At 41.8% G+C, this 26186-nt stretch overlaps 1 protein-coding gene across 2 annotated transcripts in view; it reads left to right on the top strand.

The window, feature by feature from the left end:
* The window catches only part of METTL24 (methyltransferase like 24), a 144176-nt gene that overhangs the window by 13410 nt on the left and 104580 nt on the right, over nt 1-26186 (top strand). The window contains exon 1 of one of the 2 annotated variants that reach the window (XM_064289715.1): nt 13538-13639. The exons of the other annotated variant lie outside the window; for it this stretch is intronic. The gene's annotated coding sequence lies outside the window, so the exon portion shown is untranslated. Of the gene's footprint in view, nt 1-13537; nt 13640-26186 lie in introns of those variants that run through there. 2 annotated transcript variants of the gene reach the window in all.

Here is a 26186-nt window from a genome sequence, read left to right as displayed (position 1 = left end):
GCAAACATCTATTAATAATCAGAAGATGGAATGTATGAAGTATGAATCTAAGAAAATTGGAAATTGTCAAAAATTAAATGGAACACAAAAACATCGATATCGAGTTGAAATGACCAGTGAACTAAAATGGACTGGTATTGGTCATTTTAAGTCAGACAGTCATATAGTCTACTGTGTCAGGAATGACAACTTGAAGAGGACTGGCATTGCATTTGTCGTCAAAAAGAACATTTCAAGATCTATGCTGAAGTACAACGCTGTCAGTGATAGGATAATATCCATAAACCTAGAGGGAAGACCAGGTAATACGACTATTATTCACATTTATGCACCAACCACTAAGCCCAAAAATGAAGAAATTGAAGATTTGTATCAACGTCTGGTGTCTGAAATTGATCGAACGTGCAATCAGGATGAATTGGTAATTACTGGTGATTGGAATGCGAAAGTTGGAAATGAAGAAGGATCGGTAATTAGGAAAATATGGCCTTGATGATAGAAACGATGCTAGAGATTGCATGATAGAATTTTGCAAGACCAACGACTTCTTTGCAAATACCTTTTTTCAACAACATAAGTTAAAAAAAATTACCTTTTTTCAACAACATAAATGGCAACTATAAATGTGGACCTCATCAGATGGAATACACAACAATCAGATCTACTACATCTGTGTAAAGAGGTGATGGAAGAGGTCAGTATCGTCAGTCAGAACAAAGCCAAGTGCGGACCAGACTATCAACTGCTTATATGAAAGTTCAAGTTGAAACAGAAGAAAATTAGAATAAGTCCACTGGAGCCAAAGTACGACCTTGAGTTTATCCCAACTGCATTTAGAGACCTTCTGAAAAATAGATTTGAGGTATTCACTAATGAGCGAAGACCAGACTAGTTATGGAATGACATCAAGGACATCATACATGAAGAAAGCAAGAGGTCACTAAAAAGACAGGAAAGAAAGAAAAGATCGGAAATGAACATCAGAAGAGACTCTGAAACTAGCTTTTGAACATCAAGTAGCTAAAGCAAAAGGAAGAAATGATGAAGGAAAAGAGCTGAACAGAAGATTTCAAAGGGTGACTCGAGAAGACAAAGTAAAGTATTATAATGGCATGTGCAAAGACCTAGAGATAGGAAGCCAAAAGGGAAGAATGTGCTTGGTATTCCTCAAGCTGAAAGAACTAAAGAAAAAATTCAAGCCACAAGTTGCAGTATTGAAGGATTCTAGGGGGAAAATATTAAACTACACAGAAAACATTAAAAGAAGATGGAAGGAATAATAGAGTAACTATACCAAAAAGAATTGGTCGATGTTCAGCCATTTCAGGAACCCATGGTATTGAAGGATGAGGTCCAAGCTTCACTGAAGGTATTGTCAAAAAACAAGGCTCCAGGAATTGGCGGAATAGCAATTGAGATGTTTCAACAAACGGATGCAGCTCTGAAAGTGGTCACTTGTCTATGCCAAGAAATTTGGAAGATAGCTACCTGGCCAGCTTACTGGAAGAGATCCGTATTTATGCCTACTCCCAAGAAAGGTGATCCAACTTAACGAGGAAATTATGGGACAGTATCATTAATATCACACAAGTAAAATTTTTTTGAAAACCATTCAAAAGCAGCTGCAGCAGTATATTGGCAGGGAACTGCCAGAAATTCAAGCTGAATTCAGAAGAGGACGTAGAACCAGGGGTATCATTGCTGATGTCAGATGGACCCTTGCTGAAAGCAGAGAATACCAAAAGATGTTTAACATGGTTTAATTGACTATGCAAAGGCATTGGACTGTGTGGATCATAATAAATTATGGATAACATTGTGAAGAATGGGAATTTCAGAACATTTAATTGTGCTCATGAGGAAGCTGTACGTAGATCAAGAGTCAGTTGTTCAGACAGATCAAGGGGATACTGTGTGGTTTAAAGTCAGGAAAGGTGTGCATCAGGGTTGTGTCCTTTCCCCATACCTATTTAATTTGTATGCTGAGCAAATAATCCGAGAAACTGGATTATATGAAGGAGAATGGGGCATCAGGATTGGAGGAAGACTCATTAACAACCTGTGTTACGCAGATGACACAACCTTGCTTGCTGAAAGTGAAGATGACTTGAAGCACTTATTGATGAAGATCAAAGACCACAGCCTTCAGTATGGATTACACCTCAACAGAAAGAAAACAAAAATCCTCAGAAATGTACCAAAATAAGCAGCATCGTGATAAACAGAAAAGACTGAAGTTGTCAAGGATTTCATCTTACTTGCATCCACAATCAGCACCCACGGAAGCAGCAGTCAAGGAATCAAAAGATGCATTGCATTGGGCAAATCTGCTGCAAAAGACTTATTTAAAGTGTTGAAAAGCAAAGATGTCACCTTGAAGACTAAGGTGCGCCTGGTCCAAGCAATGGTGTTTTCAGTTGCCTCGTATGCATGTGAAAGCTGAACAATGAATAAGGAAGACTGAAGAAGAATTGACACCTTTGAATTACGGTGCTGGCGAAGAATATTGAATATTTCATAGACTGTCAAAAAAGAAACAAATCTACCTTGTAAGAAGTACAACCAGAATGCTCCTTAGAAGCGAAGATGGCGGGACTACATCTTACATACTTTGGATATGTTATCAGGAGGGACCGACCAGTCCCTGGAGAAGGACATCATGCTTGGTAGAGGGTTGGCAAAAAAGTGGAAGACCCTCGATGGGGCGGATTAACACAGTGGATGCGACAATGTGCCCAAACATAATAATGATTGTGAGGATGGCGCAGGACCAGGCACTATATTGTTCTGTGGTACATAGGGTCCCTATAAGTTGGAACAGACTTGACGGCACCTAATAACAACAAGACCGTTAAGAAGTTTACAGTTTAAGAGTGCGTTGGGGTGGAGAGACAAGGAAGGGAGCAAGCATTTGCTTGCCAGTGTGCTGGAGGACTTACATATTGTAGTGCAATGAGTTATGTAATATTGCCGTTTTTTCTAGCCATAGTCTTTGTGACTCACACACAATGATTGAGTAGGACTAAGCAAATAAGGTATATGGAACCCTAATGGGGGATTGGTCAGTTTTACTATCCCACTAGGCTTAAAATAAGCCATCCCAGAGGCGGGAGGAGAGGATTTCACCACCGCCAAGAAAGAAGAGCCAGGAACGGTCCCTGTGCTGGGAAGCTCCTGGAACCAGAAGACCGAGAGAGAGAGCTGTAACACTGAAGATGGTGAGAAGCAATGGCAGAGAAATGGTGGCAGCAGAACCAGGAGACTGCAGGAGCCTGGCAGGAGATGGTGTGTTGGGCTTCCTGGCCTGTGGAGTGAGGAAGCTGAGTGCCTTCGGGCCGAGGCATAATGGTGGACTGGGGTGCCTCTGGGCACGTATCAGCAGAGCTAAAGAGCTTTGTAACACTTGCCCGAGCAGGGCAGAGGCCAGGCTGAGGGACGAGGGGCCAAGGGCCAGAGAGAGAGTTGCCTATGGGCTGTCCTAGAGTTCCCTATGGGCTGTCCTCATTGAAGAACTGTACCCTGAGCGTTCCTGAACCTGAATTATAACCTGTTACTTCCCTAGTAAACCCCATAATCGTGAATATTGTCTGGGCGTTCTGTGTGACCTTTGTAACAAATTATTGAACTCAGCAGAGAAGTAGAAAGTACCATGGAAGGGACAGATGGTGTCAGAATTGGTAAAGGCCGGTGGTATAGTGGTTAAGTGCTATGGCTGCTAACCAAAAGGTTGGCAGTTTGAATCCACCAGGCACTCCTTGGAAACTCTATGGGGCAGTTCTACTCTGTCCTATAGGGTCACTATGAGTCGATTGGAATCGACTTGACGGCAGTGGCTTTGGGTTGGTGAGAAGGAGGTATGCCTGACTTCAGCCTCTTAGGAGTCAGCCTTGGGCTGTGATCTTGATTCTCCTTCCCCCTCGTGAAGTTAGAAGAGGTCAGATGCCTCCACCACACCATTTTTACACGTATATCCTTTCATTTAATTCTCAAAACAAACTTGTGAGCTAGATTTTGTCCTAACTTTACAGATGCAGAAGCCAAGGCTCAGAGAGATTAATAAATTTGGGCAAGAATAGTTGTAAGGGGTGGAATGAGGTTTAAACTCAAAATCATGCCTTTTTGAATTTTTCCCACTGAGACAGGCATTCGACAACCAATCCTCACATAAGACGGATTATTTACCAATAAAAATTAAAATTCTTTTATAAACAAAAAACACCACAAAGTTAAAAGACTAGTCATAGCCTGTGAGAGGATATTTGCAATGCATATTACCAATACGGAGCCCTGGTGGCGCAGTGGTTAAGAACTCAGCTGCTAGCCAAAAGGTTGGCAATTGGAATCCACCAGCTGCTCCTTGGAAACCCTATGGGGCAGTTCTACTCTGTCCTATAGGGTCACTATGATTCAGAATTGACTCGATGGCAACGGGCTTTGGGTATCACCAATAAAGGATTCATATCTAAAAGAACACCAACAAAACAATAAGGAAAAGATAAACAATTGAACAGAAGAACAGACAAAGAATCCACTGGGAATTAACAGAAGAGGAAGCCTGAAAGGCAAAAGAATAAAGGAAAAAAAAGAAATGATCAACTTTACTCGTAAGCAGGGAAAGCTAATTAAAACACAATGGGATTTTATTTTACATCCATCATATTGAAAAAAGTACTTGATGTTTGATAAAGCAAGGAATGATAAGAGTGCGGAGAAAAAGGAACTCATTAAATTGCTTTATCTTAAGTAGCTCCCTACCCTACCCTGCCCCTCAGTCACTCTTCCATTACCTTATTTCTCCATAGCACTAGCATTCTCTGTCATATTTTCTTTCTTTAATTCTTGATTGTAGTCTCATACCCTATGAAGAAGCTCATCTGTCTTGCTCACCATTATATCTCTAGTGTCTGTGGTAGTGCCTGGCATATAATTCCAAAAATAAACAAACCAAACCTGTTGCCATCAAGTTGATTCCAACTCATAGTGACCCTATAGGACAGAGTAGAATTGCTACATAGGGTTTCCAGGGAGCAGCTGGTGGGTTCAAACTGCTAAACTTCTGGTTAGCAGCCAAGCTCTTAACCACTGTGCCACTAGGGGTCCAGGAAATACTGGCTGAAATAATGGTTATTTGTATTACTAGGGTACTAGACTGATGGGTTTAAGGAACTTCTAAATCTTTCAAGTAGTAACCCAAAGTCCTTTCCAGATGTCTAATCTCTGAATCAGGGTATGAAATCTAAAGACTCTTGGGATGGAGCACCCAGCATTGACTTTGCTTCAGATAGTGGTGACTGTAGGACAGAAATCATGGTTCACATCTGGCCTATACTGGCTTTTGCGTGGCTCACGAGCTCAGAGAGGTTTTTACAGATGAACTTTTGCAATCAGGCATTAGTGAACACTAACTTTGAACTCCAATGAAGCAAAGTGTTAGACTAAAAAAAAAAAATTCTTCTCATTAGTAGACCTGTATTACAAAATACTGTGCTAAATTATTATATTTTTTGGATTTCATAAAAAATTTTGTGGAAATGTATTTTCTCTCTTGTTTCATATGTACCTAAACAGTATCCTCAATTTTGTCTCTTGGCTGACAAAGCCCAATATCTTTACAGTAAAGTTTTGCCAACCCCTGCTGTAGAAGTGGCTTCAGGGCCACCTAACTGTGACCATTCCAGGTAGGGCTGACCACTAACCTGCAGTGGACCTGAGTCAAGTCTATGAGACTCTTGGGCTACAGTTTTCTCATATGCAGCATGAGAAGAATAGTTCTAGACTTTCAACAGGGACACTGAGAAAATATTTTTATACTCTAACCATTCATGGGAATGTCACCATAAAGTCTTTAAGGTCATTGTTACAAGGCTGTTGCCATGAAGTGAACACTGATGTGGCTTAAGTCTTGTTTTGCTTTACTGTTGTATTACCCCCCTTTTATAACACAACTACAGGGTTGTTGGGCAGATTATATTATGAAAGCCAGATGACCCTATCTCTTTTAGCTTCTAGGGTCACCCATTCCCTTGACACTTAAAATTCAAATAGCATGAGTCCTGTACTGTGTGAAGTCCAGTACTTTCCCTTGTCCCCACTATTCTGATAACATCTGGGGCTTATATTTTCTGGTCCTCTCTCTCTTGAATTCCAGCTCCTAGCTCAGTGTTCCACTTCCAGCCACTGCTTGTTCCTCTCCGCTCTACACTGTCCACTTCTTTCATCCCGCAGAATGACACCAACCTAAGACTCCTGAAGGCTTCAGGGTAATGGAGGGGGATGTCAACTGATTCAAAACAGAAATCAGCGTAGAGTTGATTACTTAAAGTTATCGGGGATTTCTCACTGGCTTTCTTCTGCTCTTAGGCTGCTGCCGTGTTGTGTCTGCCCTCTCCCTTATCCCACACATCAATCCCTTTCTTCCATTTTCAAGCCTTCAAACCTCCCTGCTCCCTGACCCACTCTCTTGAGTTTCCAGCAAACAAATCTCAAACATATGTAATTTTCTTACTCAGGCAATTTATCTTCCTGTTTTTCACTCTCCTTTGAATTATACCACTCTGGCCGACCTGGCTTAGAGATGAATTATGCCACTCTGGCAGAAAGCAGAATTGGCCTCAATCCGTGTTTTTAATAGCTATGTTTTTCCCATTCTCTCTACTACTGTTGTTGTTAGGTGCCGTCGAGTCAGTTCTGACTCATAGCAACCCTATAGGACAGAGTGGAACTGCCCCATATGGTTTCCAGGGAGTGACTGGTGGATTCGAACTGCCGATCTTTTGGTTAGCAGCCGAGCTCTTAACCACTATGCCACCAGGGCTCCTCTCTACTATTAGACAATCCATATAATGCGCTCAGTACAGTGCCTCAAACATAGTGACCACTCACTACATGTTGATTGTTCATCCTACTTAGGAGGATTATGTCAATTTTGGTCCAGTGCTATGTCTCCATCCAAACCATTGCCACTACCATATTATGTATCAAAAAACCAAACCAAACCCATTGCCATTGAGTCAGACCCCATGTTTATAGAACTACCCCATGGGGTTTTCTTGGCTGTAATCTTTACAGAAGCAGATCACCAGGCTTTTCTTCCATGGTACTACTAGGTGGGTTCAAATTGCATACCTTTAGGTTAGTAGATGAGCACAAACCATTTGTGCCACATAGAGACCTAGTGTCTTCCATACGAGAGACCCGAGTTCGATTCTTGGCCATTGCACCTCAAGTGCAGCCACCACTGTCTGTCAGGGGAGGCTTGCATGTTGCTATGAAGCCAAACAAGTTTCAGCAGAGCTTCCAGAGACAGAAAAGGAAGAAAGATCTGGTGAATTACTTCTGAAAAATCAGCCAATGAAAAGGATCATAGCAGTCCTATCCCCTATGCATGGGATCACCATGAGTTTGGGGTTGACTCAGCAGCAGCTAAAACAACAACAATTTGGAGACTAGCAATATGTTGCTTTATGCAGAACCTCTTTTTTTTCCTTCATGAATGTCTTCATTTCCTCCTTCGAATTTAGAGGTCCCTGGCGAACTATTTTTCCTTCTGTCTGCCATGGAAATAAGCTCACACAGGAGAGCTGATGTGACCACAAGGGTTCTGGAAGTGACCCAGCAATTGCACTCCTAGGTGTATACCCAACAGAATTGAAACAAATATTCACATAAAAGTTGTACACAAATGGTCATAGCAGCATTATTTGATAATAGCTAAAAAGTGGAAGCAACCCAAATGTCCATCAAATGATGAGTGGATAAACAAAAGATGGTATATCCATACAGTGGAATATTATTTGGCCGTAAAAAGGAATGAAGTCCTGATATGTACTACAACATGGATGAACCTCAAAAACATTATGCTAAATGAAAGAAGCCAGTTACAATTGTGATTCAATTTATATGAAATGTCAAGATTAGGCAAATCTATGGAGACAGAAAGCAGATAAGTGGTTGCAAAGGGCTGGAGGGAGGTGCACAAGGGAGTGACAGATAACAGGTCTAGGGTTTCTTTTGAGGGTGACAAAAATGTTCTGGGAATGTTCTAGAATTAAATAGTGGTAATGGTTGCACAACCTTGTGAATATACTAAAAGCCACTGAACTGTACATTTTAAAACTTATATATCAATTAAAAACAAACAGACAAAAAAAAACAGAATAAGAATGCCCAGAAGGCCATGGAATGAATGACAAGTGTGAAACTACAAGCTATACTCCATTTGGATAAAGATAAATTAACTGTGAGAGACCCTGGGACCCGAGACGGGTGGTCCTCACTGATGAACATGGGTGAGTTGAGCGAGCCCATGCGTTTGCTTCTTTAGGTGGCAACTGGCTCGGCCCCTCAGGAGTGGTCACCTGGCTACTGGTGAACGTCACAGTGCTTACCCTCCCAGTGGCTGCCAGGTCTGACAGATGCATAGCAGGGTCAGACGCGCACAGCCCTGCATCAGGAATCCAGGAGCTTGTTGTTTGCGAGATAGGGGAGAACATTAAGCTGCCCTTGCCCTGAGCTGGCTGGCCTAGAGCATCAGCTTTTTGCATAAAGCATGACACACAACACCAGAAATTTGCCAAAGGATGTGCCAAGCATCTGTCAGCCCATTGCACCTCTTATATTAGTGAATTCTTGTTCTGCTTAGAAAATCAGCTTCCTTGGTATTTTTTTCCTTCATTGTCACTCTTGTCATACTACCCTTGTCACCTCATCAGTAATGACTTGGGTGCAGGGAGCACCCTATACAGTTTGGAGGGCATTTGTGTTAAAGGGAACAATGTTACACCAACACCTCTTCCCAGCAAACAAAACCTTGCTCAGTTGTCATTCCATGTCGTCCTCTTAATAATAGCCTTATGAGATATTATCTCCATTCCACCAAGAAGAAATCTTATTAAATTACTTGCTCAAGATAAATCACGATTATAACCCAGGTCAGCTGAGGTCAGATTTAGTGTTGTTTTTGCTCTGTGCTATGGCTACCTCTATGCTGAAATCTGGCTCTCAGAAAAAAATATGTTGATTACTGTAGATTTTAGGTTTGATATTGTTACCCAATTGGGGTGCATGCCCTGGAGCAGTTGAGCCAATGAAATGTACTCCAAGTCAGAGAAAGAAAGTTTATTAGGAGGTGACACTAACAGAGGGGCCCTGACAGCAGCGCTGGCTGTCCTTTATGGAGTCCCCCCCAAAGCAATTTTTACATCAGAGCTTGTGTATCATTTTAACAAGGATTACCTAATGTTTTTAAGCATGTAGCCCACAGACGGTCATATACATCACAAAACAACTACAAGAAACTATTAAACTAAAGATACCCATGTTGGACATCTGGAATCTAATCTGTATGTTTGTAATAGGCTGAAAAAACTTACATAAGGATCTCTCGGCTGGTGGAACTGGCCTGCCAAGTCCACTCTGACAGAGATAAAGGAGCAAGAAAGAAAGCTGCAGACCAAAAGTGCCAGGCAACCTTCCTAGCTGCCATCTTGCAGGCTGAAGGCCATTTCTCAAGAGAACAAAGAAGAGGAGAGAGACCGAGTCAGCAGGAGCCGAGAGGGCTCCGAATCCTTTTGGAAAGAGACCAGTGCAGCTGGCGCAATAAAAAAAAGCTTATAGATTACTTAGAGGATCATTATGGCATTAGTTATGTCAAGTTCTCAATCACCTGTTCTGAAAAGGAGAAAACATGTGGCAAGGTATCAGGGTCACAATATTAAGGCTTCTTCGGTATTTTTCAAACCACCTAATATACGTTAAGCTCAACTTTAGCTATTTTGTCAGGTTGGAATTTCAACTATGCTTTAACATTGCTTAAGTACAAATTTGAACTGATTATATAATTATGAGAGGGAATGTTCTTTTCAATAGTTCATCTTACACAGAAAGAGTAAAAAAAAAAAGGCATATTTAACTAATAACGCACTCAGAGGAACCTCAATCAGGAGCAGAGAGTTTTTTGAAACTAGAGTGTTTGAATTTATTTGGGTGCCCTGGATACAGAGAGTTGTTTTGGAAAAATCTGAATTCCTGGGCCTTATTCCTGGAGAGGGAGTGTTCTTATTTATAAAACCCAACCATCAGCACAGATTGGAACCTGTTTAACTCAAACAGCCTTGCATCCTACCTTTGTTCTTGGTGATGTGTCAAGACAAGGAACGGGAGAAAAAGAGTATTACCTATATGTATAATTTATTATTTGAAAAACATGGGCAAGTTAGGATGCTGGTAATTAAAATAGAGACATGTCCCTTTGGTCAAGTCGTTAATAGGAAAAACAGAAAGTGCTCTTGAGGTTTTTTTTTTTTAATAATAACAAAACCATACAGGAATGGTGAAAGTGGGATAAGGGAAATTGGAAATTTAATTTGCTGTGTCTTTCATCTGATGAGTTCTTAGACTGTGATTATTCTGGAACCAACATTTTTCAGTTTAAAAATAGAAGTGATGAAATAAGAACAGATTGGAGTTTGGAGGAAAAAAAAAAATCTAGAGGGAAAAAGAGAAATCCAACAGGAAAGATCTGTACAGGGAATGATTATATTCTTATTCATCTAAGATTTCCTTCAGGCTGTGTAGATAACTGGAGTCCCTGGGTGGTGCAAATGGTTAACGTGTTGGGCTGCAGACTGAAGCGTTGAAGGTTCAAGTCCATCGAAAGGTACCTCAGAAGACTGGCCTTGCAGTCTACTTCTGAAAAGTCAGCTATCGAAAATCCTCCAGAGCCCAGTTCTACTCTGACACACATGGCATTGCCATGAGTTGGCATTAACTTGACAGCACCTGGGTCTGAGTGGGTGTAGATAAATCAGGGCGGACTGAACTTGAATTGAGTTCAGAACAGTGTTCTTAACATTTTTTTGAGTTAGAAAAATTTGATGGAAGCTATGGACAAGGATCCCAGAATACTGTACATTTGCACAAACACACAGATGTTTGCAGTTGATTTCAACTCAGGAAGCCCTAAATTCTTAATATAAGATGGATCAGAATCATTCATAGGACTTTTCAGAGTACAGATGCCTCAGCCTCACCTACTCTAGGCCTCCTGTGAAGGACCACTGCCCTCAGAGAGGAATGAGCCCCAGGTTAAGACATGAGCAATTATGATTGGCATGGTTGATTCCTAAACTTGGGATTATTGTTCTTAGTTGTCCTTGAATCAGTTCTGACTCATGGCAATCCCGTATGTGAACTGCTCCATAGGGTTTTTAAGACTGTGACCTTTCGGAAACAGATCATCAGGGCTGTCTTTTGAGGTGCCTCTGGGTGGGTTCAGACTGACAACCCTTCAGCTAGGAGGTGAGTGCTTCACCATTTCTGCCACCCAGAGATGTATCAATAACTGGTGTTCACTTTTAACGAAAGTCTGCTTCAGTCGATGGGCTTTTCTCTGCTGGCTGTCTGGGCTTTCAGGTGGAGTCCAGAGTCCTGGTGCACAGGTGCAAAGTTGGGACACCTCAGGCCTGGCCTAGCTACCTCCTCCAGGGTGCTGGGATGTATGATACTCCAGATGACAAGTTCTGTTCTCCTTGGTCTTCTTAAGCTACCCCTTGAAGAAAAAATGAGTTGGCTGTTGAGTTGACTCTGACCCAGGGCAACCTCACGTGTATCAGAGTAGAACTGTGATCCATAGGGTTTTCAGTAGCTGATTTTTCAGACATAGATTGCCAGGCCTTTCTTCCAGGGCACCTGTGAATGGATTCAAACCTCCAACCTTTGGTTTGCAGACGAGCTTGTTACCTGATTAGGGTCCGTGCCCTGGACAGTCGAGCCAAAGAAACATATTCCAAGTCAGGAAGAATGAGAAAGTTTATTAAGGAGATGTATACATCACCAGGGACCTGGCAGCAACACAGGCTGTCTCTATAGAGTCCCAAAGAGCAATTTTACCTTAGAGGTTATGTAGAATTTTACAAGGGTTACAAGTGTCTTTGTAGTCCCCTGCCAGACATTTCTTTATTAGGCTAAAGATATACATATCTGATACCTTGGCTCCAACTTTCCTATGGGGTTTGTATGCAACAGGTAGTCCAGACAGAACAAAAGCTTATTTGCATCAGTTTAAAACAAAGAACAAAGTCATTAACAGAGGTATGTGAAGGAGGCAGGCAGAGGAAGAACAACTTACAGGTTTATCACGGGCCTTAGTTATGTTTACGTTCTCAGTTGCCCTTTTTGAAAAAGGAGAAAACATGCTGGGGGGTATTAGGGTCCCAAGCTCATTAACTGTCTGTACCACCTAGGGACTTCTACCCCTAGAAAAAGGTCCATGTTTTATTTTCAGAGTAGTAACCAGTGGCTCCTCCCTGCTATTGATTTTCCTTTTATTCATTTGTAAACATTTGTATGCTGTAAAGATGGTTGTCTTAGTTATCTAGTGCTGCCATACCAGAAATACCACTGCATGGCTTTAGCAAACAGGAGGTCAGAAGTCCAAATTCAGGGCATTGGCTCCAGGGGAAGCCTTTCTCTCTCTGTTGGCTCTGGAGGAAGGTCCTTGTCTTCAATCTTCTCCTGATTGAGGCGCAGGGACCCCATGTCCAAAGGACATGCTGTGCTCCTGGTGCTGCTTTCTTGATGGTATGAGGTCCCCAACTCTGCTTGCTTCCCTTTCCTTTTTTATCTCTACAGAGATAAAAGGTAGTGTAGGCCACACCCCCGGGGAAACTCTGTTTACATTGGATCAGGGATGTGACCTGGATAAGGGTGGTGTTACAATCCCACCCTAATCCTCTTAACATAAAACTACAATCACAAAATAGAGGACAACCACACAACACTGGGAATCATGGCCTAACCAAGTTGATACACACATTTTTGGGGGCACATAATTCAATTCACAACAATGGTGGTTGCTGAAAATATTTTTAAAGGCTGAGAAATTCATAGCTTCTTGAGAATAAATACAAAAGATGTCATGGGTGATCTCTTCTAGCCTTCTGCCTCATCCACAGCCCTGCTTTATATTCCTCCAGAGGCACACTGACATTACCTTAGCATCCTTCTAAGCTGATAATAACATTGTAGTGTCTCTCACAACGCAAACCAAAGTCACTGGTTTGCAGTAATCAGTTATTTTAAAAGGTAGTTAAAGCAGTGAATCACAAAACTGTGCACACAAACACTATTTTACCTTAAAACACATACATGTACATTTGTTTGCCAACCTTTTGTGGTGAGTATGGTTCTTTGCCTGGAGTTCTGGTCTTTCTTAAAAAAATCCATCTACAGTCCATCCCCCACCATTTCCAGTTTTGGTTTCTTCAAAGTGGAGCAAGAACTTGGCACTTGTGAGGCAAACTGTGCAGAACACCTCTAGATTTTAGTGATTTTGTTCTTCTCTTTTACAGTTACTTCATTCTTACTTAATGCAACAGTGTTTAAAAATAGCACTTACCTTTCCTCGATTTGGTTTGTATAGGAGAGAGTACCCTTTTTCCTTCTGTGTGCAGATATCATTGGTTTGCTTAATTTTTATTGAAATTATATAATTTCAGTAATGTGTACAACTGACATACACTGATTTGGAAACAAAACCAAATGACTCCTGGTGAAAATACAGTTGAACTGTTTGCAGCAGAAGTGCACAGGTGGAAAAAACGCAGAGCTTCGATGACTCTGGCAAGCTGGTCTTGTGGAGGTAGGTTAAGAGTGCTTCTACTGTATTACTTGTTGAAGGAAATCAAGATTGCCCGCAATGTTCAGGGACGTAATGAGGGTAATGAGTGCCCAGCGGCAATCTCCAAGTTGCCTCCCATCCCCCGCCTTGGAGCGCCCAGGGGCAGTTTGTAAATTGCGCCCCCTGAAGTGACTTGACAGCACTGGCTTTAATTCAAGACATGAATAGCAGCGACAAGTCAGCAAAAACGTCTTACCCGTCTTGTCCCGCTGCCTCAGTCAGGTGCCATTCATATTTGTGGTATCTCAGAATGTTATTCCACGCCTCATCTGGCGCCCCCTTGGGCTTAGGCCTGGGAGGTCAGTTTCGCCCTGTGACCACCACTCCACCCACACCTCTGACCACGTTTTTTTTTTTTTTTTTTTTAAATTGTGCTTTAAGTGAAGGTCTATAGCTCAAGTTAGTTTCTCATATAAAAATTTATACACACATTGTTATGTGAACCTAGTTGCTCTCTCTGTAATGTGACAACACACTTCTTTCCACCCTGGATTTCCTGTGTCAATTCAACCAGCTCCTGTCCTTTTCTGCCTTGTCATCTCACCTCCAGACAGGAGCTGCCCATTTAGTCTCATGTTTTTTTTTTATATCTGCTTGAACTAAGAAGCACACTCTTCATGAGTATCACTTTATGTCTTATAGTCCAACCTAATCTTTGTCTGAAGAGTTGGCTTCAGGAATGGTTGTAGTTCTGGATTAATGGAGAATCTGGGGGCCATGTCTTCTTGGGTTCCTCCAGTCTCAATCAGACCATTAAGTCTGGTCTTTTTACTAGAATTTGAGTTCTGCACTCCACTTTTCTCCTGCTCTGTCAGGGACTCTCTGTTGTGTTCCCTGTCAAGGCAGTCATTGGTGGTAGCTGGGCACCATCTAGTTCTGGTCTCAGGCTGATGGAGTCTCTGCTTTATGTGGCCCTTTCTGTCTCTTGGACAAATATTTTCCTTGTGTTTTTGGTGTTCTTCAATACCCTTTGGTCCAAGTGGGTTGGGACCAATTGATGCATCTTAAATGGCTGCTTGCTAGCTTTTAAGTCCCCGGGTGCCACTCACCAAAGTGGGATACAGAACGTTTTCTTAATAAATTTTGTGTTATGCCAGTTGACCTAGATGTTCCCTGAAACTGTGGTCTCCAGACCTCTGCTCCAGTTAGTCTGTCCCTCAAGGTGTTTGGTTGTGTTCAGGAAACTTCTTAGCTTTTGGTTTAGTCCACCTGTGCTGACTTCCCCTGTATTGTGCGTTGTCCTTCTCTTCACGTAATTCTTGCCTACTATCTAGTTTTTTTTTTTTTTAATCTAGTTAGTGAATACCCCTCTCCCTCCACACCCTAGTAACCATCAAAGAATGTTTTCTTCTGTGTTTAACCTTTTCTTGAGTTCTTATGATAGTGCTCTCATACAATATTTGTCCTTTTGCCACTGACTAATCACTCAGCATAATGCCTTCCAGATTCATGCATGTTATGATGTTTCACAGATTCATCATTGTTCTTTATCGTTGCGCAGTATCCCATTGTGTGACTATACCATAATTTATCTATTCATCCATCGATAGGCAATTAGGTTGTTTCCATCATTTTGCTATTGTAACCAGTGCTTTGATGAACATGGGTGTGCATCTATCTATTCCTGTGAAGGCTCTTATTTCTCTAGGACATATTCCAAGGAGTGGGATTGCTGGATCGTATGGTACTTCTATTTCTAGCTTTTTAAGGAAGTGCCAAATCGATTTCCAAAGTAGTTGTACCATTTTACATTCCCATGAGCAGTGTATAAGTGTTCCAGTCTCTCCACAACCTCTCCAACATACATTACTTTGTGTTTTTTTGGATTAATGCTAGCCTTGTTGGGGTGAGATCATATCTCATTGTAGTTTTGATTTGCATTTCTCTAATGGGTAATGATTGTGAGTGTTTCCTCATGTATCTGTTAGCCACCCGAATGTCTTCTTTGGTGATATGCCTGTTCATATCCTTTGCTCTTTTTTTAATTGGGTTGTCTTTTTGTTTTTGAGGTTTTTCAATATCTTGTAGATTTTAGAGATTAGCCAAAATTTTTTTCCCAGTCTGTAGGTGGTCTTTTTTAGTCTTTTGGTGGAATCTTTGGATGAGCGTAAGTGTTTGATTTTTAGGAGCTCCCAGTTATCCAGTTTCTCTTCTGGTGTTTGTGCATTATTGGTAATGTTTTGTATTCCATTTATGCCATGTATTAGGGCTCCTAGCATTGTCCGTATTTTTTCTTCCATGATCTTTATCGTTTTAGATTTTATATTTAGGTCTTTGATCCATTTTGAGTTAGTTTTTGTGCATGGTGTGAGGTATGGGTCTTGTTTCTTTTTTTTTTTTTGCAGATGGATATGCAGTTATGCCAGCACCATTTGTTAAAGAGACTGTGTTTTCCCCATTTAACAGACTTTGGGACTTCGTCAAATATCAGGTGCTCACAGGTGGATGAATTTGTGTCTGGATTCTCAATTTTGTTTCTTTAGTCTCCACATTCAGTGTTTTAAAGTATGTTGTTGTTAGGTGCCTGGAGTCTGTCTCAATTCTTAGCGACCCCATGGGACAGGATAGAACTGCCCCAGAGGGTTTTCCTGGCTGTAATCTTTAAGGAAGCAGGTAGCCAGGTCTTTGTCCTATGGAGCCACTGGGTGGGTTCAAACCACCAACCTTTCGGTTTATGGTTTGGGCCACCAGGCTTCCTTAAAGTATGTTGGGGCTATTTTATTTTACTTCTTAAGTAAGTTCCTACAGAGAGGAATGCATTTACTTCATTTTAAGGAATCTGCACAGCATTCTTATCAGGTTATCAGATTAGAGCTAAGTGGAGCAGTGATGATCAACAGGTTAATCTCTGTAAGGCTTGGTGGGACCGACCTCCCGTGACAAACAGAGTTATTACCTTTACCTGACAAACACATTTTTTTCTGCATTTAATGAATATAACCTCCAGAAACACACATTTATTGTTTCAAGGTTACAGATTAACAGTGTTTGGAATTATGAAGGCAAACTTGAAATATTACAGAAAAGCTCTTTTTAACAAACAGATTTGGAAAAAAAAAAGAACTTTATTTAGATGTAGATTTCAAGATGCAGAACATGTATAGATTTAGCTTAAATTTTATAGCTGGCATGTATAAGGGGTTATTAACTTTTTTATCTATCGGAACAAAAGCTAATTTTTAATGAAGTGTTTTAAATTCTCAAAAGTGCTTTATTAAATTTTCTGTCAGGTTTTTGCAAGACCGTTTGCCATCTCTGGTTTTTATCTTAATTTGAAGAAAGCTCAGTCAAAGACATTCAGAGTTTATAATAATTTATGTCCACCTAAATAAATAACTAGTACTTATAGTTCTAGAAAATAGTTAGCTAGATTGATGCATTAATACAAAGCCCAGCTGGTGGACCTTCCTACTTTCTTCCAAAGTAATGAAAGAAATTGTCCTTAATCCCAAGAATTATATCATGTTCTTTCCTCCCTGGCATTTAAATCAGTGTAAAAATGTCCTTTGGAATAATTTCTGTGGGGGACTGTAAAAGAAGGAAAAAATGCAGCGTTCTCATAAGGTTTGGAGTCTGGTTAGAGAAACAAGATTGACACACTTGAAAAATTATACCAAGTGTTTGACTGGATATAAAATAAGAAGTATAGGCAATAACTGCTGAAGCATCTGCCTTTGAGAGTCTGTTTTTGCTCATAGTAAGGGCTTGATTAGAGACTGGGTTAGGCTTGAGTGATTAGAAAACTTTAGGAACCCTGGAGTCATCGTGGTTAAGAGCAATGGGTGCTAATGAAAAGGTTGGCAGTTTGAATCCACTAGGCACTCCTTGGAAACTCTATAGGGTAGTTCTACTTTGTGCTGCAGGGTCTCTATAAGTTGGAATCAACTCAATTGGCAATGGGTTTGGTTGTGTTTTGTTTTGTTTTGTTTTTGGTATGTAGGACTAAAGGACCCCTGGTGCTGCAACAGTTAAGTGCTGTTTTGCTAACCGAAAGGTTGGCGGCTCAGACCCACCCAGAAGCTCCTTGGGAAAAAAGACCTGGCAGTCTGCTCCCATAAAGATTACAGCCTAGGAAACCCTATGGGGGCAGTTCTACTCTGTCACATGGGGTCCCTATGAGTCAAAATTGACTTGACAGCACCCAACAACAACAATCATACGTTGGACTAAAACTGGACCCTGGCAAGTAAGTGGAAGTGGAACTGATATGGTGAATGAAGGAGAGAATTCTGGGTAGGAGGAAAAAAGATCTGATGCAGTATATTAGGGACAGGGTACAAATAGGAAACAGGCCAGAGGGTAGGATTTGTTTTGTAATCAGAATTTCTTTGTGGGCTTTATCTGAGCACTTCTAGCTTCTCTGAATCTTACCTTGGCAGTGAATTGTCTTTGGTTACATTTCTTTTCCTACTGGAGAATCTCCCCATAAGACCAGCAGTCTGTTCTAGCCTAGCATTCAGTCTCTGATGTGTGGCATGGGGAAGGGATGGGTTTATAATGTTGATAAACCCCATGTTGTCAAGTCGATTCTGACTCATAGAGACCCTATTGGACAGAGCAGAACTACCCCATAGGGTTTCCAAAGCTGTAATTTTTACGGCGGCAGACTGCCACATCATTCTCCTGCCAAGCTTTTGGTTAGCAGCTGAGTGCTTAACCACTGCGCCACCAGGGCTCCTTTATAATAATGATAATCATCTTTTATTGAGTCCTTTTAGATGCTTTCCCCGGGTGGCGTAAATGGTTTATACTCGACTAGTAACCTGAGGGTTGGTGGTTTGAGTTTACCCAGTGGCACTGCAAAAGAAAGGCCTGGCAACCTGCTTCTGTAAAGATTACAGCCAAGAATACTCTATGGAGCAGTTCTACTCTGCATCACATGGGGTCACTATGAGTTGGAATCAACTTGATGGCAATGGGTTTGGTTTTTTGGTTCAGGTGCTTGCATGGGTCAGAATGGGTTAGGTTATGCTGAAGTAACACCCTCCAAATTTCAGTGGATTAAAATAGCAAACACTGATTTTTCACTCATGCTGCACGTTGAGTGTGGGTTGGTGGGGGTAGGAGGCCAGGTCTCTGCTTGTTGCTGTCATTCAGGGACTTAGGCTAGGCATGACCCTCGGGGACAGATTACCCAATAAGGAAGGTATGCATGGGCTTACTTGTGCTTACTTACTAGTTGTAGCACACAATTTCACCTGTTTTTTACCACATTGAACAACAGGTGAAATCCTGCACTGCAGATAAGTAAGAAAGCACAAGTAAACCCATGCTTATCTTGCTTACTGGTTAATCTGCCCCTCTTGTCTCTACTTACACGTACTGTTGCCATTCATTGAAAGGCCTGAATCCTTTCCTCTGACATATTTTTTTTTTTTAATGATTTTTATTGAGCTTTAAGTGAACTTTTACAAATCAAGTCAGTCTGTCACATATAAGCTTATATACACCTTACTCCATACTCCACTTATTCTCCCCCTAATGAGTCAGCCCTTCCAGTCTCTCCTTTCGTGACACTTTTGCCAATTTCTAACCCTCTCTACCCTCCTATCTCCCCTCCAGACAGGAGATGCCAACACAGCCTCAAGTGTCTACCTGATACAAGTAGCTCACTCTTCATCAGCATCTCTCTCCTACCCATTGTCCAGTCCCTTTCATGTCTGATGAGTTGTCTTTGGGAATGGTTCCTGTCCTGGGCCAACAGAAGGTTTGGGGACCATGACCACCGGGATTCCTGTAGTCTCAGTCAGACCATTAAGTCTGGTCTTTTTATGAGAGTTTGGGGTCTGCATCCCACTGATCTCCTGCTCCCTCAGGGGTTCTCTGTTGTGCTCCCTGTCCTCTGACATATTCTAATCCTCCTTTTTAACTCACTAAGGACTCATCATCTGTGACATTTCCTGCCAGATCTTTTAGTGTCTTACACATCTTATGGATGAAGGATTTTACAAATTTATTACCCATTGCATCTGTGAGTGTGTCAGCACGAGATGGCCACTGGGGCTTTCACCTGGGAACCAAAGTTGCAATGTCTACATCGCAAACAGGAAAACGAGGTATGTTGTTGTTGAGTGCCATTGAGTCCATCCCAAGTCATAGTGACCCCATGTGACATAGTAAAACTGCTCATAGGGTTTTCTTGGCTGTGATCTTTACAGGAACAGATCCTGCAGAGCCGCTGGGTGGGTTCAAACCACCAGCCTTTAGCCTAGCAGCCGAGTGCTTACTCATTGCACTACCAGGGCTCAGGTAGCTCTAGAGACCTGGGCTGGAGGCAGCATGGTGTAGGAGAGCAAGCGTGGGACTAGCCGTCTACATGCCCTAGTCCTAGTCCCATCCCTTCAGCCTCCTACCTGTGTGACTATGGTGTATTATTTTGCCTCTCTGAGTCTCGTTTTCTTCAGTTGTATGTAGGGGTAGGCCTAGATCATCCTTAAGGTCTTTTTCAGTACAATGATTCTCGACAAGCATGAAAAAAAAAAAATTTAAAGCTAGAAATAGCTTATGTATTGTAGATTTTATAACTTTTTTTTTTTTTTTAAGTTCTCTCTTGTGGAAGGAAGTTTGTTTTTCTTTAATGCAAGAATTATTTGTTCTCCTTTCTATTATAACTAAGAAATATGGTCAGATTTTATTAGCTTAGGTCTGTCATGTTTATTTGCACATATTTTCCTCTTTTGTTATTTCCTGTCTGAAATGGGGAAGGGGGCTGGGCCCAGGTCAGCTGCCAACCTTGGCAGTCCCACTTCTAACCCTGGAGATTCTCACTCCCACTCACCAGAGTCCAGAGAATCACACAGTGGTAAAGCCAATAATAATTGACCTCCTTCAACAATTCATCATGCTCCTGAGAAGGGCCACTTAGTGATAAAGACTATAGAGATTTCCTTCCATTTAGATTTGAGGTTTAAGTGCTTTTGGTTCCAGAGGAGTCTAGCCAACATTCTCTGCCTTGTCTTCTACTGCTGACAGCTTCCCACACTAAAAAGAAACACTTAGGGGGCTCCTCCTTCTTTTTGTCAGGAACTATAAATTATAGTGCATTCAGGCAGAAAAGTATTCCATAAATATCAAGTCATGCAAGAAATGTCCTGGAACCAGGATCTTAGCTCAGGTGGGATTCACGCTGGCTACCAAATACTATATCACTATCCAGAGGGCCAGAGGGGAACAATATGACAGTATGAAACATAGACAGTATGAACATGACGATAGCTAATAATGAATGTATGCATGCTGAACATACCTACCTGCCTACCTACATACATACATAGTTATGTGCAATGAAGGATAACTTGTATTCAGTGGGATGTGACAGCCTCATCAGGAAACTGGCCATATCTTTTAAGCATCCTTTAAATGGTGTGTGGCTTGGCTGGGGTCCTGGATCCCATGCTTCGCTCTTTCCCTGCCACCCACCCAGAACTGTCTTACTCATGAGAGAGCAGCTTATGTCTTGGTTGCTTATGTCCTTTCTCAGGGAAGACTATCAAAGTACCATCCAGTCCCTACAGTTGATTTCCAAGCATGGCTCTGCTTCCCATTGATGTCCTGTGCTATCTGTGGCTGCTTTTCTGTTTGTTAGCCTCAGGGCAGCTGTTGGATGCTTCAGCTGCATGTCTCAGAAGCTCTGTGTGGCCCTGGGATGCATTCTCTCTGCCATAATCTCTGTTCTTCTGCACTTGGCGACTCCTGGTGGGACACTTTAATTCTTTTTGGTGGTAAAAATCATTTCCTGTTTAGAGTGCAAAACTGAAACACTCTCGCAGTAAAACTGCTCAGCAGTGCTGAGCTGCACCATTGAAAGGCTTTATGTTCCTTATTGTGCTGGGTCCATTCCTCTGCAGAACCCTGGGCCAGGTAGGTCAAGGGCTCAGCGGCCTGCATCTGTGGCTCAGGGGAGATAAGGCAGGAGAGGAAGGGAAGGGCAGGGGAGCAAATGATAATGAGTCCCCTCCTCTATGATCCCAGAGAAGAAGGCCCTAGTTTAACCTGTGGAACCTGTGAGACAAGGAGGCTCCCCTTAGAGATGTGACTTCTGGGCACACAGGCATTTTTCAATAGGAAGACTAGTATACTAGTTGGTAAACTGTCAAGGAAAACAGCTGGTTCTGGTTTTCTTCTATGGATGAGGCTGGAGAAGGCTGAGAGTAGAATCTTTGTATAGTCGGGCTTCTGCATGGATGTGACCAGATAGTCTCAGGGTCATGGTGAGGGCACCCACAGGGCAGATGTGTGGTTTGGCATGAGGTTAGAGCACTGACATGGGCTAAGAGCTCAGCCAACCCTGGGTCCCAGGTGAACTTGTAGGAAGATGGAGATTTCAGTGCAGGTATTGAGGGAGAAAACTCCATCTCTTTCCTCTACTGCCCCCTTTTTTCTGCCTCCCTTTCTCTCCCCCTCCTCCCTCCAGATGGCTTTTCTGCTCTCCACACCCTCTGCTAACTCCAGTTTTCCTTTGTCTTTGGCAGGATTCCCAGCATCCTTGAAATGGGTTTATAGGGGTGCTGTAGACCTTCCATCCAGAGAGGCTGGTATTTTGGAAACTGGTAAATGTTTGGGGGGAGATAAGTTTTCTGACTGAAGTAAGTCCACGGACTGACAGCAGATTGATGTTGATTTAGGACAATGTTAAGCTACTAGAATTCTGAGTTCCAGAACGTCTAAGTACCTTGTATGTTTTGAATAAGGTGTATATGCTGTTGAGTAGGGGGAAAAGGGAGAGGGAGAGACAGAGAAGGAAAGAAAGAAATCATGCGTAAACTTACTTTTATGTGATGAATAAAACTTCACCTCTTTTCCTGATTGATGTGATGTTTGTTATCTAGTTGATTCCGACTCACAGTGACCCTATAGGACAGAGTGGAACTGCCTCATAGGGTTTCCTAGGCTGTAATCTTTACTGGAGCAGATAGTGGGAGTCACTGGTGAGTTTGAACCTTCGACTTTTTGGTTAGCAGCCGAGAGCTTAACAATTGCACCACCAAGGCCCCTTGGTTCATGTGTTACCTCAATGAAATCATGCATTTGACATTTGAGTACTTAGTATGTACTGCCACACTGTATAGTTTCTACATCATGAAAACAAATGGGAACCTCTGCATTTCACTGGCTCTATTCCAGGAATTTGGCTTCTCCTTCTACTGTCTATGATAAAAACCTTATTATGTTTTATTCTCTCAGCCATCCCTGGTGTGTTTCATTTTCACCCAGATACGAACTATTTTGACACACAGAGAAATTGGTGAATTTAAAGGTGTCGGTTTAAGAACAAAACCAATTCAAATTTGTTTGGCACTCTTTCCAACTTCCCAGGATAACTTAGAGATAAATCTAGAGCTGTGCTTTTATTCTTCCTTGTCCTGTATTTTTTATTCCTCCCTAAAAGCTATCAGAGCCTGTTTGAGTTATGTGCATTTTTCCTTGTCAGTGTTGATTTGATTTCTGGTTCCCTTGCCTCCCAGCCTACATACTGTGTAATGATGCAGAGGCGGTAGATTGATGGGGGAAGGATTCCAAATGCTGCTCTGGATTTGGAGTTGAGCATGCACCATGCTGTCTGCTACCAGAGACTTTGAGCAGATGGGCTTGGAGGGGTGGAACTGGGCTTGACAGGGAGGGGGGTCTCAGGGTAAGAGGGCCCCTAGAGGATGGGCTGGCTCTGACCTTCCTCACCTAGCCGTTTTGACTCTGCCCAGTATCACGTGGAAACCTTGGTGGTGTAGTGGTTAAGTACTACGGCTGCTAACCAAAAGGTGGGCAGTTCAGATCCACCAGGTGCTCCTTGGAAGCTCTATGGGGCAGTTCTACTCTGTCCTATAGGGTCACTATGAGTCGGAATCAACTCGACGGCAACGGGTTTGGTTTTGCTTTGGTTTTCAGTATCAGGTCTGTTAAGATTAATAGACCCAGCTATTTTAGTTGATGTCTTTAGTTTTTAGCAGTTAGATTATGATGTATCTGAGCATGAATACCTTTGGATTTTTCTGGTTAGGGTTTGCTGAGCTTCTTGAAGTTGTAAGTTTAGGTCTTTTGCCAAATTTGATAATTTTTCAGCCATTGTTTCTTTCAATATATATATTTTTCTGCTCAGCACTGTTTCTTCTCCCATTTTGACACTCTGATGGTGTAAGCATTAGACGTTTTGATATTGTCCCACAGGTCATTAATGCACTTTTCATTTCCTTTCCCAGTCATTTTTTCCCTCCATTGTTCAGATTGGATACTTTGTACTGACCTGTCTTCAAATTCAACGACTCTTTCCTGTGTCATATCCATTCTGCTGTTGAGCCCATCCACTGACTTTTTGTTTGTTTTGTGTTTTTGTATTTCTAAAACTTCTATTTACCTCTTCTTTATGGCTTTTATTTCTTTGCTGAAATTTTTTTTTATCATTCATTCATTTCAAGAGTGTTCCCTCTTACTGCTTGGAGTATTCCTATAATAGTTGCTTTAAATTATCTGTCTTTGTCAAGTAATTCCAGTGTCTGTGTCATCTCTGCATTGGCATCTCTTGATTGTCTTTTCCCATGCCAGTTGAGATTTTCCTGATTCTTCATTTGCCAAAGAGTTCTGGGTTATATCCTGGACATTTTCAATATTATGTATGAGACTCAGAGTCTTATTTAAATACTGTGGAGAATGTTGACATATTTGTTTTAGTAAACAATTGACTGGTTGGGTTCAGGCTGCATGTTCCGACTAGTTACATGAGCATCAGTTCCATTTTCAAAGCCTTTGCAGTGCTTTTCAGATTTGTCCTGTATGCATGCTATACAGTCACCCTTCTGGGACCTGGGTGGACATATATCTGTTAGCTCAGTTCTCAATGTCTTTGTTGTGCTAATTAGGATTAGATCCTCACAAGTGCAGTTCAGGGGTGAGCTCAGGACTTCATAAACAACTCTATGGGGTCACTTTCCTGAGTTCTCCATTCGTTCCTCAGTTCCCTGTGGTTTTTGACCCTCTGGTCACAAAGCTTGGGCTTTAGTTACCCCACTCTGCCACATGCTTTGCTGCACACTTCCCACGACTGTGCCTGAGTCCAAGGCCAAACTGAGGGTGGACAGAGACAGAAAAATACAATGGAATTTTCACCCCATTCTCTTGGGGCCATATAGCCTCTGACTGGAGAGAGAATTTCCATTCCCTCAGAGTTTTAGATGCCTGCAGGTCCCACTGTCATTTCTACTACTGCAGTAGGATTGTTTGGGGGTTGGGGTGCAAAAAGAGAGAAAGAAAACAAAAACGGAAAATGAGGGATTTCTTCCATTTACTCTGAGCATTAGGAGACCCTCTTCTGCTCCTTGAGCCTGAACTAAAAGGCTTCTCCTGGAGATTTCTGTCTGCACTATGTCCACTTCCAGGTGTCTGGCTACCTTGAGTCCAGCCAGAGGAATACCAGCAGAAAAAATAGTGGTAAACCCACTGCCAGTTTCATGGTACTTTGAATTCTCCTCTTCTTCCCCAATCTACCTGCTACTGTTTACTTTCCAGATTCCTCAAATAGCTGCTTTGTGCATTCCATTTGGGTTTTATTGCTTCATTCAGTGGAGAGACAAGGTGCTATGTGGTTATTCCATCTTATCTGGAGCTGAAACTGAGTTTTTTTTTAAATAAAATTTTTGCTTGAGATATCTGAATGTTAAATGCCACCATAAAATGTGTAATTGACTCTTGCTCTTTGTGAGACAGAGCTGACTCTGAGAAAAAGACCAATTACATGAGACTGTTGAGCAGAAGACGTGAACTGCCACCCTGGAGACTCTCAGAGCCCTTGGTGACATTGACTGAAGGCCTAAAATCCACAACCATCTAAGACAGTTCCAGCAATGGAGTGGCTGATCCTCGTAAATTCTCAGCAGTGGATGGGTTCATGTTTCGTCCAGACTGCATTTTGTGCCCCTAATGACTCTCACAACCTCCCTTTCCTTCTAAAACGAAATAGGCTATTTCCTCCAGTCATTGTTTTCTGCCCACTAACAGATGCTCTTAATTAGGAAAAAAAATTGCAGCAAAATTACTAAATATATTTTACTTGTTTTGAATTTGCTTCTCCCAGAAAGTTTAGGCTTAGCCCACATCAACACACACTGAGTGGATTGTTTTGTTTTAGTCAAGTACTCACAACCTTCTTTTCCATGGGTATAACCATAACGCAGAGAATCAGTTGTTAGCCTTCTTCCACAGCAGAGAAGCTGGCCCTAAAACTTCTCAGGATCTTCATGGCTATGGGAATGTGTATTTAGAAGTATTGAAACTTTATCAAACTATCCCAAATTTTCTACCAATCATGATTAAGAAACTGATCATTTATACTATTCATCCTACAATTTCATCCTAAAAAGAACTGTAGCATTGAAACACAGAGGAATGGGCCATTAGGCACCTTCTTTTAGCTTATATATTTTGTTTTTATACAAAAAATAGATAAAAAATGTTTGTACAAATATTGCTTATATGGCCTATGGTAGTACCACTCTTAGTTTGATGATTTCTTTGTGGGCTG

The sequence above is a fragment of the Loxodonta africana genome, chromosome 1 (genome assembly GCF_030014295.1).
Source record: "Loxodonta africana isolate mLoxAfr1 chromosome 1, mLoxAfr1.hap2, whole genome shotgun sequence".
NCBI lineage: Eukaryota > Metazoa > Chordata > Mammalia > Proboscidea > Elephantidae > Loxodonta > Loxodonta africana.
The sequence above is the reverse complement of the archived record's forward strand: the minus strand, read 5'-3'. Positions and strand labels throughout refer to the sequence as shown.